We start from the raw sequence: 20640 nt of genomic DNA, 5'->3' as shown, positions 1-20640 counted from the left end.
TATATGTAAGGCCAGACACTATAAAACTCTTAAAGGAAAACATAGGCTGAACACTACATGACAAAAATCACAGCAAGATCCTTTTTGACCCACCTCCTAAAGAAATGGAAATAAAAACAAAAATAAATAAACAAATGGGACCTAATGAATCTTAGAAGCTTTTGCACAGCAAAGGAAACCATAAACAAGACGAAAAGACAACCCTCAGAATGGAAGAAAATATTTGCAAATGAAGCAACTAACAAAGGATTAATCTCCAAAATTTACAAGCAGCTCATGCAGCTCAATATCAAAAAAACAAACAACCCCATCCAAAAATGGGCAGGAGACCTAAATAGACATTTCTCCAAAGAAGATATACAGATTGCCAACAAACACATGAAAGGATGCTCAACATCAGTAATCATTAGATAAATGTAAATCAAAACTACAGTGAGGTATCACCTCACACCAGTCAGAATGGCCATCATCAAAAAATCTACAAACAATAAATGCTGGAGAGGGTGTGGAGAAAAGGGAACCCTCTTGCACTGTTGGTGGGAATGTAAATTGATACAGCCACTATGGAGAACAGTATGGAGGTTCCTTAAAAAACTAAAAGTAGAACTACCATATGACCCAGCAATCCCACTACTGGGCATATACCCTGAGAAAACCAGAATTCAAAAAGAGTCATGTACCACAATGTTCACTGCAGCTCTATTTACAATAGCCAGGACATGGAAGCAACCTAAGTGTCCATCGACAGATGAATGGATAAAGAAGATGTGGCACATATATACAATGGAATATTACTCAGCCATAAAAGGAAACGAAATTGAGTTATTTGTAGTGAGGTGGATGGACCTAGAGTCTGTCATACAAAGTGAAGTAAGTCAGAAAGAGAAAAACAAACACAGTATGCTAACACATATCTTAAAAAAATGGTTCTTAAGAACCTAGGGGCAGGACAGGAATAAAGACGCAGACATAGAGAATGGACCTGAGGACACGGGGAGGGGGAAGGGTAAGCTGGGACCAAATGAGAGAGTGGCATGGGCATATATACACCACCAAATGTAAAATAGATAGCTAGTGGGAAGCAGCTGCATAGCACAGGGAGATCAGCTCGGTGCTTTGTGACCACCTAGAAGGGTGGGATAGGGAGTGTGGGAGGGATACGCAAGAGGGAGGAGATATCGGGATATATATATACGTATAACTGATTCACTTTGTTATAAAGCAGAAACTAACACACCATTGTAAAGCAATTATACTCCAATAAAGATGTTAAAAAAATAAAAAGAAGAAAAAAAACGGGGGGGAAGGCCTTGGCTGTGGAGGCCGGGGCCGAAGCAAGGGTGAGGTTTGGGTGGTGGGCGGGGCCAATGCTCAGGACCCACAGGGCTGGAAAAGGCCCTGGGAGCTGTGGGGGGTGGGGTTTAGGCTCAAAGAACAGAAGGGGCCCAGGCATGCCCCCCACCCCTGGTCTCAGAGGGCAGGGGACCTCACCTGCGAGCCCAGCAGGCTTCCTGGGCTTGAGTGGGCGGAGCAAACACCCTACTCTCCTCTCCTGCTCCTCCTGGATGGCTCCTCCCGCCTGCCTCTCCTGATCTCCCTGGCCTCCTTCCTATGCCCCCAAGGACCCACAAGACCTGGAGGGGGCTTTGGAGGGCAGGGTATTGGCCTGGGAGCTCAGAAGGCTCCCCGGCCCGAGTCTGTATTTTGTATTTCTAAGCTTCAATAATCTTTTTCCTGTACCACATGCTGCTCCCAAATTTGATTCCTTATTCTTTATTCAAAATTAAGTAACTGACATATTAATATAATAAAACAGCTTAGGTAAGACACACTATATGACTTGTCAAATGATGAGTTGTTTACAAGATTCTATATGAGTTTATAGCACTTTGGAGAAAAAAGGAACATAAAATCTGGAGAAAATGGCTCTACGCATGAGTTTTCTAGTTCTTCTATAATAAATAAAATTATCCATTAAAGAGCAAATAAATTCAAAGTACTATCAGTATAAAACCTAAATAGTTTGATCAAATCACATGTAGTAAAATGTGTCAGTCCAAATATGTTTTAGCTTTCCTTTTGTTCTCTAAGCAATGGAAATATATGGTCACTTTTTATAGCATCTACACAAAATCTAATCATATCATCTGCTTTAGGCTTTTTAAAGCATCATTAAGTACAGAGCTAAGAACAATTTAATGTTACTCTAACCCTAACGCTTGGTTGTATTAAAAAGTGACAGTGCAAAAATAACTGGTCACACTGGCACATTTAAACTTGTCAGCAACAAATGCAATTTAAAATTGTTATCCAAATAATGCCTCAACTGAAGTTATTTTACTATGGTTCAACCCTATTTCATTCCTTAAGAGCAAATCAAAGCATTCCAATTGTTTTCTGTTTAAAATTCTGTTTATATCAAGCTAACAAAAGATCTTGATTGGAATAGTAAGGATTATCAATCAAATGTAATTTATGGTTCCAGGAACTGTAGAATTTCTTATGCTCATCACTTTTAACACATGATTGAAGGCCTAATTTTTTTTAATGTTACTTTCCTCCTTTTTCCCTTCTTTGTCCACTAGTATATCACCTGAAACTACGTTTTTTAAAAGTTTCTCTTTAAAGGATTCTCCAACATATTTTAAATCTGAGATGAATATTTTGAGAAGCAAGGGGAAATACGTTATATAGTTAAGGAAAAGAAAGATGGATTTCAAAAAGAAGATACAAAATCATGTTTAATTTGTAGTTTGATACAAAAAAAAATCTCAGTGAACAATTTTCATTACTTGATATCCTGACTCAAAAAAATTCCAAATGTTATTTTTTAAAATATTTGATTCATAACATGTCCTTTCTTCCACCCATGCTTGCAAAAAGCTCACAATATAGTTGAGGTAAAGACTACTGAACATAAAATTGATGACTATAAGGACTTCTGGTCAAAATACTTGCAGGTTCGCATCTTTATATTCATTCTATTATTAAATAAAATCATCAACTAGTTATTATTTAAGAGTAAAGGCTTAAGAAATATTTCAGACAAAAAAAATCAGAGACTTTACCATCATCACATACTCACTGAAATCAAAAATTCTCAAGAATTAATTTCACCAGGACAAAAGTTAAGGCCTAAGCAAGAAATAATTTATGAGACATTTTGCAAAATTTAATCAACTATTGTTACTGAAAAATAAAACATGTGATTTGTAAAAATTAAAATTAAATCTCTACAGCAATGATTAAAATTTTCACTGGGTAAAGTGGGACAATGCCTGCATTTGTTAGGAAGAGAATAGAGATACTAAAAAACTTCACGGTCTATTAGATAACATACATTTTTGGACAATTACTTTATTTTTTCATTGTATAATTCTTTTATTTTATTTTTTAATAAAAATTGTGTATGTTTAAAGTGTACAACATGGTTTTGACATAATAGACATAGTGATATGGTTACTACAATCAAGCTAATAAAATATCCATCTTCTCAGTTACCTATTTTTCTCTTTTTAAATTTTGTGTGTGTGTGTGTGTGCTGGGAGCACCTGAGATCTACTGTCTTAGCAAATTTCTGATATAAAATACACTATTATTCATTATTGTCACCACACCTTACATTGGACCTCCAGAACTCACTCATCTTGCAAACACGAAACTTTGTACCTTTAGCTGTTATATTTTAAATATATATGAAAAATGTAACTACAGTACCTAGCTTCCATACTGTTACTGTATAGGAAGGAGAACATGAAACTTTACAAATTTAATAAGGTAAAGGAAAGGAAAAGAAAGTAAAGCAAATTGTGTTAATCAGAAAGCACAAAATAATAGTAAAGAAATATATCAAAATATATTAGTAGAACCAAAAATATAAATAGATTTAAATCACTTTTGAAAACAGCCTTAGATTAAATTTAACAAGTAAAATAAGCAAAGAAAAAGCAGTAATAGAAACAAGTATAGCTATATACTCCTAACAAAGGGTACACAAAACTACATAAAAAATTTGAAAATAAAGAGGTGACAAAGACTATGCAAGGCAAATTACTAATCAAAGAAGCTGGCATAGCAAAAATATTATGTCATTACATGGAATTTAAGAAAAGCAGCATTAATGAGAATAATGAGGAACCATAAGAAAAAAAAATAGTGAATAGAGAGTACTTAGATTATACATGCTGTGTGTTCCAATAAGCATTAAAAATGGTTACCAGATTATTGAGACAGATTTCAGTTTTCAAGGAACTAACAGCCTATGAAAGAGACCCACATGTTGACAGGCAATTTAAGGGCAGTATAAGTATCCTATAGGAGGACTTTGGGGGAGCATAGCTTGGTACCCAACTCAAGTCTTGAAGGAAGGGTCAAAGAAGTTTCCTAAAGGCAGTGTATTTTAAGTAGAGGAAGATAACACAATTGAATTTAAAGAAATGGAGACTAGTCCATGCAGAAATGCAGAGGGAACAACCTGGATAAAGCCTTGGAGGGGTGGGAAAGAAAGCATGAAGCACGTAGGCACCTCAAAGCACAGCTATAGCGTCTACTACGAATGGTGAAAACTGGGAGGAGAGGAGTAACAAGGAATCAGAAAAAGAGACTGAATAGACAGTGAATCCAGTTATGTTGAATTTGAACTTTTTTCTGAGAAAATAAAGAAAAATTGAATTTACACAGGAAGGACACAGTCTCAGTGTAGTTTAGAAAAAATTCTCTGGTTACAGAGTGGAGAATAGGAACTAGAAGACAAGAAGAAAGGAGCAGAGTTGTATAACAACCATGTAAGAGGTTAAGATGATCTAAACTATAAATTAATCTTTTAATTCTGGGTGTTCCATTTGAAAATGAAGTTCAGGAAAACACAAATTTTAATCTCTCATGGAAACAAAAAGTTTACATATTCATAATTTCAAGGGCTTCAAGTTCTTTTCACTTGCATTGTATTGTATAATGGCATAGCTGTCTCTAAGAAAGCACTTTCTCATTTATAGAGATGCTTGACACATTTCTTCCTGATAAGACTTGATGTGTCTGTAATATCTTGGCAGGTTTTCCATTTCCCCAATTTGTTAGGTATGAAAATGTAGGAAAACATGCATTTATTGAGCATACTAGTCAATCAGAGTATGCATAAAGGGAGTAGAATATTTATAATATTAAAAATTCATTGCTTCACGTGAATATCGGCACAATAAAGTACTTAGGAAAATCCCTGCTGAAAACTTTTGTATCGTGGAAATTATATATACATATATGTGTACATATGTATGAATAACAATATAGTGAAATATAGTGTTCTGAACAGTGGGATTCCGTGATTCATTACTTTATGGGGTAAGATTTACTGAATGAATGTCAGTGCATGTTGTTATGAAAATAGCATAACTGAGAAAAGACACTCATAAACATAATAGTACTCTAGAATAAAGCTAAATCAATATTGACATTGAGATCAAGAGATATTAATAATGAAGAAGCATGTCAAGATAGCAAAATAAATAATTCAGAGGACTCTAAGATAATTTTTGTACCAGCTCCCAACCAAAAAATAATAATAATAATACATTGAATTGCTATTTAACAACCAGTACAATTTAACACATAATCTTACAAATTATCTGTGCCTTAGGAAGTGAAGACCAAGTCATTTTAGAAGATATATTCTAAAAAATAAAGGTAAGACAAAATTATATAGAAAGCAATATCTTGAATACATCTGCTTTACTTCATTTTCACTGTCACTACCCTAATAGAGGCCAACATCACCTCTCACTCAGACAACTAAAACAGTTTTCTCAAATTAAATGTTTCCACCACTCTCCCAAGGATAAAATCCAAACTGCTCAAAACAATTTGTAAGGGCACTTCATAATATTTTGTATGCTTTAAAAAGTCTCCATTTCACTTTTGCTTTTTTTTGTACCAGTATTTTTGATAGTTTTATTGTGGTATAACTGATATACAATAAAGCATATATATTTAAAGTGAACAATCTGATCAGTTTTGAGATGCTTATACTAACTTGAAATCATAACCATACTAAAGACAATGAAGAAATCTGTCATTCCCAAAAGTTTCCTTGTTTCTCTCCCTATTACCCCTCCTCGTAAAATACCCCCAATCCTTATGCAGCTAGTGATCTGCTTTCTGTCACTACAGTTTGCAGTGTTAAGAATTTTAATAAATGGAATCATATAGTATTTACTATTTTTTGTCTTTCTTCTTTCACTTAACCTAATAATTTTGAGATTCGGCTATGTGGTTGAATCAATAATTTGTTTATTTTTACTGCTTTAAGTACTATTCTAATGTATGAAAGTAGCATAATATGTTTATGCATTCACCTGTTTATGTATATTTAGACTGTTTCCAGTTTTGACAATTATGAATAAAGCTTCTGTACATATTTGTTTAAAAGGCTTTGTGAAGATGCAGGTTTTCATTTATCTTTAGTAAATATCTAGAAGTAGAATAGCTGTGTTGTACGGTAGATGCATATTTAGCATTTTAAGAAAGTGCCAAATTGTTTTCCAAAACTGTTGTACCATTTTATAGTCCAGCTTCAGTTGCTCCCCATACATTTCCCAGGCACTTCAGCCAAAACACAAAAACAAAAAAAAATCAAGTATACAATAAAGGTATTTTTTTTCTATAACTCAACTGAAACTATAGATTTCAACAACCCATCATGATAAAAAATTATTAATTTAAAAAATATGTATTTTTACTTAAACAGTGCAATTAGCAGTTATTCAACATTTCAATTATATTTAAGATAAATCAATTTCAAACCAAACCTCAGCAAATGCAGCTTCACTCAGAATATATTTGAGTTTCATACATTTGGGCACCTGTTGGGCAGAGTGCAAGTTGGGATGGGTGTATCTCTCATTCTGCTGTGTGATGACGTATGATTTTCGTTCTAACAGTTTGCTTTGGCCTCTATGACATAATCACTGTCATTCATCCCTGCTAGCATATGCTGAAGTAGCCTAAATATTGACATAGTCTCTAGGTAGTGACACGTCTATCATTCTGATTTCTTTTCTTGTCCTGGCCCCAAGCCCTTGGAGGCACAGCAGTACTCTCTCAGCCATTTTCATACTGAAATGAGGGTTCATAGATATTTAGCTGTTATCCTTTAAGTGAGACATCCTTCAGGAATATTCCCTTGAACTTTTCATCCAAGCATTGCTATCCTACTACTCAGATGCTTTGCTGAATATGAGGCTTCTCTATCGTAACACAATCTCCTGAGCTACACTCCAAGAAGCTAGGTACAGACTCTTCTGCTGTTCTAAGATCCCCCAAAATATAGGCATTCCTGTCACCATCTCACTGGAGTGAATCCGGCAAAAGGGAGCACATTATGAGGTTAACTCTATTGCCCTTCTTTTCCTATTCATTTTCCTCCTTCCAGCTGGTTGACTTTATCTTTCTTAAGAAAACTATCCTTTACACATTTTGCCATTCCCTCAGATTTATTATTCATTGTGTGAAGTTTTTACTAATCTTCAGCACTAGTTCATCTGCTATAATTTAAATATTTTTGTTTTCCTTCGTTTCTATAGTTTCTTCCCTACCCTGTGGTAATTAAACATTATCTCTAAAAAAAGACTACTGACTCGGTGCAGTGTTACACACTAAAAGAAAGACTGAAAAAATTCTATTCTAATGTGTGACTGTTTACTTATTTTCCTGCTTCCACCCATCAGGCCCAATCCCTGCATTATATTACTGATTCTTATTACTACACCTCGGAAGGCATCCTTAAAGCTCCCTTTTATGTTGTTTTGTAAAAAATGCATGAGATACCTTATTCTTTTTCATTTAGATTTCTGTTTCCCCTAATAAATTATTTTGCAAAATAAAAAAAAAATTCATTGTTAAAATTTCAAAATATTATTACTCTACAATTCTAATGATGACAAATATTTTGGCCTACGCAAGCGTACATATTCTTCTGTGGGATTTCTAGACGCAGTTATCTTCTGTAAATTATTTTTTTCAGGATGGAAAATAAGCATATGTTACCGTGTAGCTAATTGCAAGAAGGGTCCTCCTTACTTGCATACCTACCCCAAGGGTCAAGCCTCCATCCCTCCATCCTGTGGAAAGAACTTAGTGGAATCTGAGTGATGACATATAAGCAAATGTCTTTCCTTAAACCAAAGCTTTCATCAACTGGCACCCTGGCTGAAATCTCCTGCCATTTGCTTCTCCCCACAGCTCAGCTTATGTTTGGAAATGGCAGTGGTACCCGGGCTCTTCCGAGACTACAAAAGGCTCTTTGGCCCCTTTCTGCTTCCTAAGTTTTCCCTAACTTACCAGAATTTCCACATTACTTGCAGGAATTTCTTTACAGTGAAATTTTTGGTTTCACTACAAACAAAACTGAAAGAAGGAAGCTTCCACTCCCTGCAGCAGTTACTTTAATCCTTTCCAGGGTAAGCAGTGTTCTTTCTAGCCTGGTTGTGGAGTCAGGTCTCTGCCAATACATCAGTCTGTTCTGTCATGTCTCAGGTGACCTGTGCTCGATTCATCCTTAGTTCTCAGAGAAAGTGTTCAGTTATTTGAGGCAGTGTTTGAGATAAATCGCCTCAGCTATTCTAACACTTGCTCAATATCCCTACCTTCAGCTTATCGTCCTGTATCTACCCTTTCAAATTCACTCTTATAATTGTCCAGAGCTATTTTCAAAATCAACAATGATTTCTAAGACTTCATCTTATCTGTGCACAACACTTTTTCACAGGGTAACAGCTATTGCCTCAAGATAACCTGACTTTGTAATTCTGGTCTAGTCTGAACCTGGTGTAGATATACACCTCACGTCCATTCTTAGAATTTTAGACACAAGCCACATATAATAGGTGTATATTTCACACTGTCCTCATAATGCAGCTATTAAACAAACAATAGTGCAAACAAACCTAAATTTCTTTTCCCTAAAACTCAACTTAATTTCTAGCTCTTGAATACATGTGCTTTCTGCCTGAGAGCAGAACACTAATAATCTAGCTATTTTCAAGTACATTCAAGTCAAATACATATACATATTATTTCAGGATTAAACTAATAAGGTGACAATAAATTTTACTTATAATTATTCAGAAGTCCTCTGTTTTCAGTTATGCCATTGATGGATGAACTATGGAAAACTTACATATGAGGAATTTTCACTTTCACTGCATCATGTAATATTTATTACCTTCGGTGAGGTAGGTATTATCTCTGTTTTAGAGATAGAGAAACTAAAACTTAGAGAAGTAAACTATGTTTTCTAACGTTACCCACCTAATCAGTGGCAGAAACAAGAGGTCTTTCAGCTGTACCAGAAACCCTTTTTTCTGTCAGGTTCTAGTTATTATAATTTAGGTGAGATACATTTGGTCCTGCTCCTTTTGGAAATTAGGAGGATTCCAAATCTGTGGGTCAGGAAACTGGAATTCTAGAGTCTTGAGCAACTTGCCTAACTGCCCTGTGCTTGAATTCCTGTTTTAGAAGATAAGCTGGCAGAATAACGTAATATTTGAAAGGTCCTCCAACTGGACATTCCAAGATTCTATCCACTTCAGCAAAAGGAAAGCATCAGTAAATGAGAGCCAAGTGGGAGGACGTTTTATTCTTTATATTTTCATCGAACAGCATTTGCAACTTAAGATTCTGAGGGACAGGAACAGAACTGAAAGGATAACTATTAAAAAGAGATAAAAGAAACATGACTGCCAATAGTGTATGTATACTTTTACATAGTTTAAATGTGTGAATAGAGGGAAAATGTGAGAGTTAAATGGAAAAGAGTCAGAAAGAAACAGGTTTCTCTATTGTTTCAAAACCAGGGTAAAGAGAGCTACATGAGGGCTTCTGTTGGTAGAGTGAGATTTTGATGTTTTTAATTGGGGGAGAGGAAAAGCATAGAGCTGAAAATACTAAGGCTTTCACTTTGGGAAAAGAGAGAAAGTCAGAGAAGAAATGCAGGAAAATACCAGCAGTGGAGATCAGGATACAAAAATGTCAGTCAGAAATCAGGAAGCTTAAGAAAAACAGGAAAATTGTTTTGTGCAGTAATCTTAGTATTTTAACAATATGTGGGCGGCAACAATTTGCATAAACCATACACCATGAGGTAAAGAAGACTTGGATGACATATACAATTTTAAAAGTGAGATCTTTAACAATGGAGATTTTTTAACTGCAGAGGTGAATGGTTATGTAAAATACTGTATACAGTGTGGTTCTACATTTTAAATTTGAAAATGATTCCTATTACTGAGTCATAAGATTCATTTCTTAGAGTTGCTTGTTTGTTGCATGCTTGGAGAAAGTCAAAGGAAAGAAAACCTTCAAAAGTGCTCTCTAGTTTTTATGATTATGTATAAAACATAATTAATTAAGGTTGTTATTGTTTCTTGATTTCTTTCTGTCAAGGGCATGATAGAAAAAGAATAAGACAATTGCACAAGGAAGAGTACAGACTATTTTCTCAACTGAACAACGAATATCCAAGATACTGAAGTGGAAAATTTGTTGACCTTCCCATAAGCATTCAATTGTGTACAGTATTCCCCAATGAAGACCTACCATAAAAGCCCAAATCACACAATACTTATGATGCTAAAATATTTTATGTTTTAAAAAATATGTAATGCAAAGATTCTCTGATTTTGTTCCCAAACTCCCAGGACTGCAATTCCTGAAGAGAAGGTCAAAGAAGAGAGTAATGATATCTGTGTCTAAGAAAATCCTTTGTGCGTAATATGTCACTATTTCAGATTTCAAGTTTTTCCCAATATCCATGAGAAATGTACAAATGTGTGTGTGTGTGTATATGTACACACACACACACACACACAAACACACATACATATACCAAGCAGTTTTATTTTTACTGAACATGAAAATTTACATGTTCAGAGATACATAAAGTAGAAATATAAAGCCTCAGACATTTTCAAAGGTCTCCTTCATATGGATGAAAATATAAGAGCATATTTTGGAGAAAATGAGACACTGAAATGACAATAATCATTGAAACTGTTTTAAAATGATATTTTGCAGCATCTTAGGAAGTCCCAGAGATGCGTACATGTCAGTACATGGAAAGAAATGATAGAGGAACAGGAATTATTTTTAACTATCTCCTATCTGTGATCAAAAAAGCTAGGTTTTAAATGTTTATACATCATGGTTCTGCAAAAGATTTAATTGATAAAAGGTTACAAAAAAGCAAAATTTGAAATTCATTTAACTAGACTATTCCCTTTGCTTTTTGCAACACTGTATTATGAAAAGCTTCAAGTACACAGAAAAACTGAAAGAAGCTTATGGGAAATACTCATGCGTCCTCCACCTAGATTCTGTAATTATAATTTTATTACACATACTTAGCACGTATCTATCCAGCTATCAATCCTTCTATATTGATCCATTTTTTCTCATTTCAGAGTAAGTTGTAAACCTCAAAACACTTATGAATGTAATAGTTTAGATCTGAAGTTTTCTTTGTAGGAAAGTACTTAAACACAAGTTCAATTCATTTATTACACATAAGGATATAGATTTTTTTTTTCACCCAGTGTCAGTTTGTCAAACTCTATAGTTCAAGGAATTTTTCCATTTCATCTATGTTGTCAAGTTTTCATGAAATAAAGTTGTTAATATTTCCTTATTATCCTTTTAAGAATCTAGTGCCAATCCCTCTCTCATTCTTGATACTGGTCATTTGTATCTTCTGTCTTTTACCTTGGTGAATCTAGTTCAGGCTTTATCATTTTTATAAATATCTTTTCAAAGAATCAAAGATTGGTTTTGTTAAGTTTTTCTAAAGTTTGTATATTTTCTCTTTCATGTTTTCTCTGCCTTTATTCTTATGCTCTTTCTATTTACTTTGATTTAAATTTGCTTTTATTTTCTTAACTACTTAGAATAGAACCCTAGGCCACTGACTTTAGACATTTCTTCCTTTCTAATTTAAGCATCTACATATATAAATTATCTTCCAAGCATTGCTTTAACTGTATCCCACAAAGTTTGATACTTGTTTTTAAATTATTATTTGTTTTGAATTTCTAAAAATTTCCCTTTAGTTTCGTATTTGAGCCATGGATTATTTAAAAGTATTTTTTTAATTATCTATTTTGGGGTGAATTTTTCTAGCAATCTTATTGTTACTGATTTCCAATTTATTTCTGTTATGATTATAGAACACACTTTTAATAATTTTAATAACTTAACCTTTTAAAATTTATTAAGATTTCTATTATGGCCAGCAGATGTTTCATATTGTTGAAAATGCCCTCTGCACATGATGATAATGTATATTCTGCATTTGTTCTCTAAATATCAATTAGAGACATTTAGGGTGGTTGACAGTATTCTTCGAATCTTCCATTTCTTTTCTGATTCTTTGACTAGTTGTTATATCAATTGCTCTGAAATTGGTATTCAAATGTAAAACTATGATTGTGGAATTGTCTATTTCTCCCTCTAATTCTAAAAATATTCACTTCCTGTGTTTGAAGCTCTGTGATGAGGTACATAAAAATGTTTGAGTGATGTATGTTTCTCCTAAATTGTCCCCTTTAATTACATAATTTCTCTCATTATCTTTGAGAATTATTTTTCTCATGATGTCTATTTTGTCTGATGTTAATATAGTTACTCCAGTGGTCTTATATATACTATTTGCAATATATTTCTTTTTACATACATTTACTTTCAACCCATATTGTCATCACATTTAGAGTACTTCTCTAACCCACCTATCCATTGACACTAGAATAAATATTAAATCATAGAGCAATGAAAAAGATTATTGCAAACAAATATGTTAAGTGTATGGAATTAAAAAATCAGTCATATAATAAAAATCTGAAAAAAAATTTTAAACCACAAGGAGTGCTCATATTGTTATTATTACTATTATTATCATTAGTATCATCTTGATCATTTTAAAACCTATTCACTATTAGACTTTAAACTGTTATTAACATTTAAATGAACTTGATTAAATTTTCTAATTGAACTATAGACATATATATCGTTTACAAAGGCAATTGGTCTAGTGCAGACTATCATCCTAGCTGTTTCTTATTCTGCGTGATTGGTTTGGTTCTCCCAGTACTGTCCTATAGATGATTTTGTATTGGTGGAAATGGCCTATAGCTGTGCTGTCCACTATGGCAGCCATCTGTCTGATGACTATTGAGCACTTGAAATGTGGCTAGCATGACAAAGGAACTGAACTTTTAATTTTAATAAACATTAATAAATTTAAGTTTAAATAGCACATTTTAACTGGTTACTGTAGAAACTATTGTGGAAGCCCTATTTTCTTAACTTGACATTTTATACTGTTCTTTGAGACCTGCATAGTTTCTTTTGTACTTTCACTCTTCTTCATCTCAGCATCTCTATCAACCCTCAAACTTGCATTGGCCAAACAGCAAGTCTTTGAGTAATTATAGCCGTTTATTATCAACCAGAGCATCTGTCAAATAAATTATCTTTACTCCAAATCCAAATCACCTGGAATGTTATTATGAACATCTGATGATAGGGTAAGAGGGGTAGCTAAACAAAAAGAAAATCAAACAGTGCACAGAGGATATGTCATAAATTCAGAAATCCTGAAATTGTCAGACAACCATGCATATCACAGAACTCCTGAAGAGAGAGCAGAATGGGAAGAACTGAGACTTCCATCACAATGAAAAACAGGAACACTTTGATTTTTCCTTGCATTCCAGCTCTATCTTTAAATCTAAATAGTTCATAATATTTATAATACTAGTATATCACATTTTAGAAGATTAAAACACAAATGACTTTCAGGTAACTTTTATCATATAAACACAAACATGTATGCCATCCAAAAGTAAATTTCCTAGTCAACAGGAGCATAATGTGAAACTGCAAGACAAGCTCATTAACTTCTTAGCTTGAGGTTCCCAAATTTTGCTGATAATCAAGTCATCTGGGAAACATGTTATAAAATTAAGCTCAGTGACATACTATAGACCAAATTAATGAGAATTTGTTCACAATATCCATAATGATAGTGATAATTAATAAGGACAGAAAAGTGGTAAAATCAGTATGATACTATCTATTCAGAAAGTAGTTTAAAAATATTTTAACATACTGTATACTATTTTACACTTGGAAAATAATTGCGTGATGAAGGTGAACAGGCAAGTCCAACATTATAAGACTGATTGTTGCCCTCCTGCCATGTCTTCCAACACCCTGCATGACTTAAAGAGACAGTCTCAATAGTAAAGGTAATTATTGCCCCAAATATTAAGCTTTAGACTCTTCTTACAAGGTACTGATGTTACCAGGTCACATTATCAGTATTATCAATATTGTGTTAGTCTACCATTTTGTAAAATCCACAAACTGCACCAAAACAAACTGCTTCTGTTTACTGAGTAAATTAGCCCGCACTACATCCACAGCCACATATTTATAGGAGTAGCATAAACATTCCAATTTAAAGAATTTAAACATGTCCTTCAAACATTCTTCAGAAAATATACAATGCAGAAAAAATCTTGATATAAAGATCAGAGCATGATATAAAATATACATTCTATCCCGTATTCTATTCATAACAGAATTCAAATTTTCACAACGCTTCCGATATAATTTCTTGGTCATGAAGCAATTATTTCTATTATAGGAAAAGCTTCTGGTAACTCAAAAAATTCACAGCATAAAGATTTGTGGGAATCGTAAGATTCTCAAACAAATCAAGCATCTAAGTGAGACTTTTTACCTCCTGAGTAACAGCTAGAATGAGAAGACTTTTGAGCAACAGGATTCCATGTTCTGGTGGCAGTTAATATATAGCCAGTGTTGCTGTGATGACCCAATATTCAAGTAACTCTTCCTATTAAGGAAAAGTATGTCCTGCTCATTTGTTCTACAAAGTGAAAAGAGGAGGGGTAGTGAGAAAAAGAGAATGTAGGACAAACCAAAGATACCTTCAAAACAAAAAAGCCTTGTTTTCAGACAGCAGATAGAATTGTGTGTTGTGATATGCCCCAAGTTTTTGTATTCATTGTGTGAATGTTAGAAATATATACTCATTACCAAAGACATTATTCATCTATCTCCCATCTAACATGAACAATTTATTCAGCTACACAATTAAAAGCAAAAAAAAAGACTTATTTCTAGAACTGCTGACATTTTTTGGATGGAGATCTCAATAAGAAAACAAATGCTGTTTTCAATAACTACACATCTAAGGAGAAGAATTCCGCTATTATAACCAGAACAATCACATATAAGGAAAAACCTACTGATAAAAGATGAAAAATTATCTCAAAGTGATGACAGATGTCTTTATATTTTCATCTCATTATCTTAAGTATTTTTTCTGAAATTATGCATAACTTACTTAAAGAAGTAGAATAAAAGTGTTACAAAATATCTGAAACATGATAGTCTGAAAAATAAACTTATACTAATCAACTATATTCACATTTAATTTTTATTTTTAACACATTCTGATTCTTTGAATTAGAATGTACAAAACAGCTGCACAAAAGTGATGAAAACAAGACCTCACACTTGTATAACAATGCTTCCCAATATACAAGACCTTACATATACATTATCTTTTTTATCCTCTAAACAATTATGGGAGGCAAGCATGTCCTCCACTTCAGAGTAGTTGTAAATTTAGGGTTACCCAGTTAGTTTGTGAATAGCCCACAGTTTCTCTCACGTAAGTAATAAAGTCTCAGTACTAGTGATTTTTCCGTAGTGCTTACAATATATTTTGTCAATATTTTAATTGAATATATGGCATAGAAACTCAGCGGATATAAAATATTCAGAATTTTAAAAGAATAATGACAGCATATAACCATTATAAAGCTGTATTTCAAATAAATTTTATTGTTACAACATTAGATACAACACAGGACTGTTCCCTATTGTTGATACAATATTTTGTTATTTAAGGAACTGGACTAAAAAATTTTGAAAATTTTGTCTGCCTCCTCTGCTCTTTTGGAATGAAATTCTTCCACACTAACTTAAAATAAATACAGGGCACACCTAACTTTAGGAGTGAGCAAGTATAATCTTCCACCAAAAATAGACAATTGAGTATCTAAAAAAATTATTAATGCCTACCACAAACTCAGGAATTTTAAGCAAATTTATACATTAAACATAAGTATCTAAATTTTCTTTAAGAATCTTCAAAATTTCATTTAAAACAGATGGAGGTAAAATCATTAGGTAAATATTTTCAGTATCATCCAACAAAAATAATTTTCTTATCTTTGAATATGTTTGTTTTTATTATGGTGTATGTGCCCCACAAAACAGTTTTGAATAAAATACTTATATTTGTGACACTACAGGAACCCCCCTCCTTAAAAATGTGTTTTGTTTCAATAAACTGTAGGTAATCTTGCAAAATATTCTTTCATAAAAGCTAAGTCACAGATAATGAAATATTGCCTTTTTTAACTCAAAAATATAGTTTAACTATAGTAATTATTGTAAATACTTAGTTTTTAGTATTAGAAGTAAAGAATCATGTGGCTCTGAAAGTAAAAGGAATAAAGATGCTGTGCCCCATGTAGCCACATTAAGAACATATAGTAGACTTGCTATCAATTTTAGAAGGAAAATCATCTGATTGGAGAAAATTCACACTAAGGTGTACATGATTGATACCATCTCACCCTGTAAGATTTATTTACATTGTTATAGGAAGACTCCTTTTAACATAAATAAATTATTTATTAATTGGATTTTTCCTCAAATAATTTTTAATTTTTCAAGTTTTAATGTTTAAGGTAATGTGAGAGAAAAATGTATTGGGGGGTTATGAGTTAGAAACAAAAAAGTATGTTTCTTCCTATGAGTAGAATTTTGACATCAACTGTCCTTGGCTCTTCCAAATTTTTGTGTTTCTCCTTTCCTTGCTTTTGACCACACACAGAGTATCTTAAGACCATTAAGCTTTTTCCACATTTCTCAACACGTAGTAACTCTCATTCTATCAAAGGTGAGATAAGGTAGAAATATATTTCTAAGTATAACTGCTTGTAAGTTACTCAGCTTGTTTGCTGGGTCTAGATCTTAGCCAAGTAGCCAATTGTCACTCAACATTTAGAGATTCATATAACTCCACTGAACAGGAGTTTCTACTCCTTTAATAAAGAATATGACTAATCTATTTTATATGAATGGACCACATTAAACATATTTATCATTGTTTTCTTGAAATGTGTCCAGAATTCACATAAATAGCCTTCATGCAACATAAGGAACATTTATTTCTGTGACAAATGAGTGATTTGAAATGTTAAATACAAAATAAAGCAAAAAGCATGACTTTTCAAAAAAAAATGCCTTCAAGAAACAATGCTTCACAGCTGATTAGCATTATTTGATTTAGAAGAGGTCAGGGATCTTACAATTTGATAAAGGCATTTTCATGAGGGTCTATTAGAAAAATTTATGTGAAGTTACTGGAGGAGTCCTCCATGTTGCAAAATTATTTTGGCTAAAATATTTCTTTTTATGAAATAAATATCTCTAATGGTAATCTCTGTTAAACATCACTGATTCTTTAAACTAACTCCCTCTTTATCGGGCAACATATCCTGCTTATGTATTTTTTTTTTGGATTTGGATTTTTTTGAGAAATATCATGATATTAAATTAATTAATATGAGATTATTTAACCTAGAAAAATTCTCACTGATACATGCAATTGTTTTATTGCAGTAAAATTAGGTGACATTCAAATACAATAACAAGAATTGTTTTAGTAATATGATGCCACGATGATAACAAGGTATTTAAAAATAATTTATATCTCTTAACTGATCCCAGTGAAGATAAACCATTGTGAATGAAGATTCATCTTTTCTTAATTGCCATGAGCTAAAGCAATTAAGGGGTTGGCTATAAGGCACCGTCAATGTAGATAATCAATTGTTGTTTTAAAAAATCAATTGCTTCTATAAAAATGCAAATTAAATTTTTTTTGATCATTAAACAACCACTGTCTATTGACTTTTTCCCTCTTTACCTTTTGTTACTGTCGCTTGGGTTTAGATAATATATTAGTGCAGGCCCTTGGCACAACTCCAAAAGAATAAAGCCTGTATGTCATTTAAATCTATATTGTAGAAAATGTCTTTAAAGTTAAGCAAATCTTTCATTCCTTATGAGTTTTCATTAACAGGATTCTCCAATTCTTTAATATTTAGCATCATTTTCGAGTAGGAATGTGGTCATAATCAGCAATACTATTATTCTTACACTATATTTGTGTGTGTGTGTGTGTGTGTTTGTGCATTTCTTAGTGGCCCTGGCATAATAAGAAAAATGTATCAATATTTAGGAAAATGTTACATTTTGTATATCAATGGTATAAGTGGAAAGACTTGTACTGGTGAAACTAGTACTTATTAATCACGTTATATTAACTATTTGTAGCATACATAACAATATTAAAGGCATTCTAACTTTGTAAACAGGTAATATTGAATATTTTCCAATACTAAAATCCTCTGATGTTTACCTCCTCCAAACTGTGCCTGAACAAAAACAAACTCATCAAATGACTGTATCACTCTTAGCTCATGAAGTCAGTTCCTACTATAAAAAAATCTGGGTATATTGTGCCAGTGACTAAAAATTCTTTAAGGAATATCCCTGATCTACAAGAAGTTTTTGGAACCTAAATGTGTCAATTAGCCGATCAAAATACTAAGACCACTAGAGCTGAGGAGGAAAAAAGCCAATTTATTTCTTGTCATGCAAGGCAATCCTGCATCACCCAAAAGAGAGTTAAGTGAAGCTCTCAGAAGTACAAGTGTCTTTGGGAGTGGACATCGTACTGCTTTATATTACAGAAGTGCATAGTTCTCACCAGGTCTAGAATGGGTTGCTCAGAGCTCAAGGTCACAAAGGAGGCACATTTTTATATGCATGCCTAAAGACAGAAGATATTTTCTTTAACAGACTTCTCATTTCTGATGCAGACAAGTATAATTTCATACTCAAGAAAAAGAGGCTGAATATAAAAGGACCTGCAAGGGCTTTTTTCGGTTTGTTTCATTTTGTTTTGTTTGTTTTGGGGGGTTTTGTTTTGTTTTGTTTTGTAACACACGCAAAGAAGACTGCACAAAGCATGAGTCCATACTGCTAGGGAAATTTTCATGAAGTGGATGGCTCCATGTAACATCCTCTGGATCAAGAAACAGAATGTCTACCAACACCTTAAAAATCTACCCTCATTGCCTTCTATGTCTCCAGCACTTAAAGGTAACTACTATTCTGACTCTGTCATCATAGATAAATTTTGCCTATTCCTGAGCTTCATATAAATGGAATTATAAAATATATACTCTTTTGTATCTGGCTTCTTTTGCTCAATAATATGCATCTAAGACTTGTCCATGTTGTTTCATGTAGCTGTAGTTCATTCCTTTGCACTGCTGTTCAATATCTCTTTGTACAAACACACCACAATCACTTTATCTTTGTTTGCCTATCCATGAGGACGTAAAAATATCTTCTGGATTTTTTTCTAAAAGTCATACTCTTTTATAATCCATATGAAATTGATATTTTTATATATTGGAGAGCCAAGGTCCACTTGTATAAGCAAAATTCCACTGTGGTTTCTCTATAAATTCTTACAAAGTCAGGAAGACAAAAAATAACTTCACAGCCCATAGCATATTAATTGTCAATACTTCTGCAATTTTGTTGTATGGTAACTGGTCATAACTTTTATTACCATAACTTCATCAGGGGACAGAATAGGCAACATTGGGAAGCTTTATGTCCTCTGGTCCTCCTACCTCGAGTGGTCAACCAGAAATCACACATGGCAGAAAGTTAATTGGTACATAATGGTACCCACCAGACAGAAAAAAACAAGCACTACAAAACTCAAAGCAAGGAGCAGTCTCCTTGAGAATTGGGAATCCTAAAATGGGAAAATAAGGGTATACAAAAGGAATTTAAGAATTATTGAGGTGCCAATAGCTATGTTGTATACAAAAATGAATTATGGGCTAACAAAAGCAAGAGTGCTGAACCTGTATATTGGAATATCACCATGTGCTTACTGATTTCTGTGACAAATTTACGGAGATAATTTTTTCTTTTCCTTCCCCTTAGTACGTAAAAAGTAAAGGACATCCCAAAAAAGCTAATTTTGGAAGAACACAGCAGTGATAAAGGAGAATCTTTTCAACTAACTGAAAACATTAATAGGAATATACCTTTGAAGAGAAATACATTACACCTCCTGAAATGTTATAAAGTGAAATAATTTTACAGGGGTCCTTTTGAGATTTAGCAATCTGCAACTGAATTTATTAGTCCATGAATAAGAGAAGACAATGTTTTCAATAACAACAAAAGAATAGTCAAAACAAAACAATGTAGAAATTTGCGTGTATATACATATGTATGTATATATTCAAGTTCTGTATTTGTATAGTTATTTCCTACATATTTTATAAGTTATAACAATTGTATATTTGACCAACTATCACTTTTTATCTTTCCAAGTGTAAGGTTTGATCCTAAAATATTTTAATTCTGGGGATTATTTCAAAATTAAAGTACCCATAACCA

Source organism: Eubalaena glacialis, chromosome 11 (genome assembly GCF_028564815.1).
Source record: "Eubalaena glacialis isolate mEubGla1 chromosome 11, mEubGla1.1.hap2.+ XY, whole genome shotgun sequence".
Classification (NCBI taxonomy): domain Eukaryota; kingdom Metazoa; phylum Chordata; class Mammalia; order Artiodactyla; family Balaenidae; genus Eubalaena; species Eubalaena glacialis.
The sequence above is the reverse complement of the archived record's forward strand: the minus strand, read 5'-3'. Positions refer to the sequence as shown.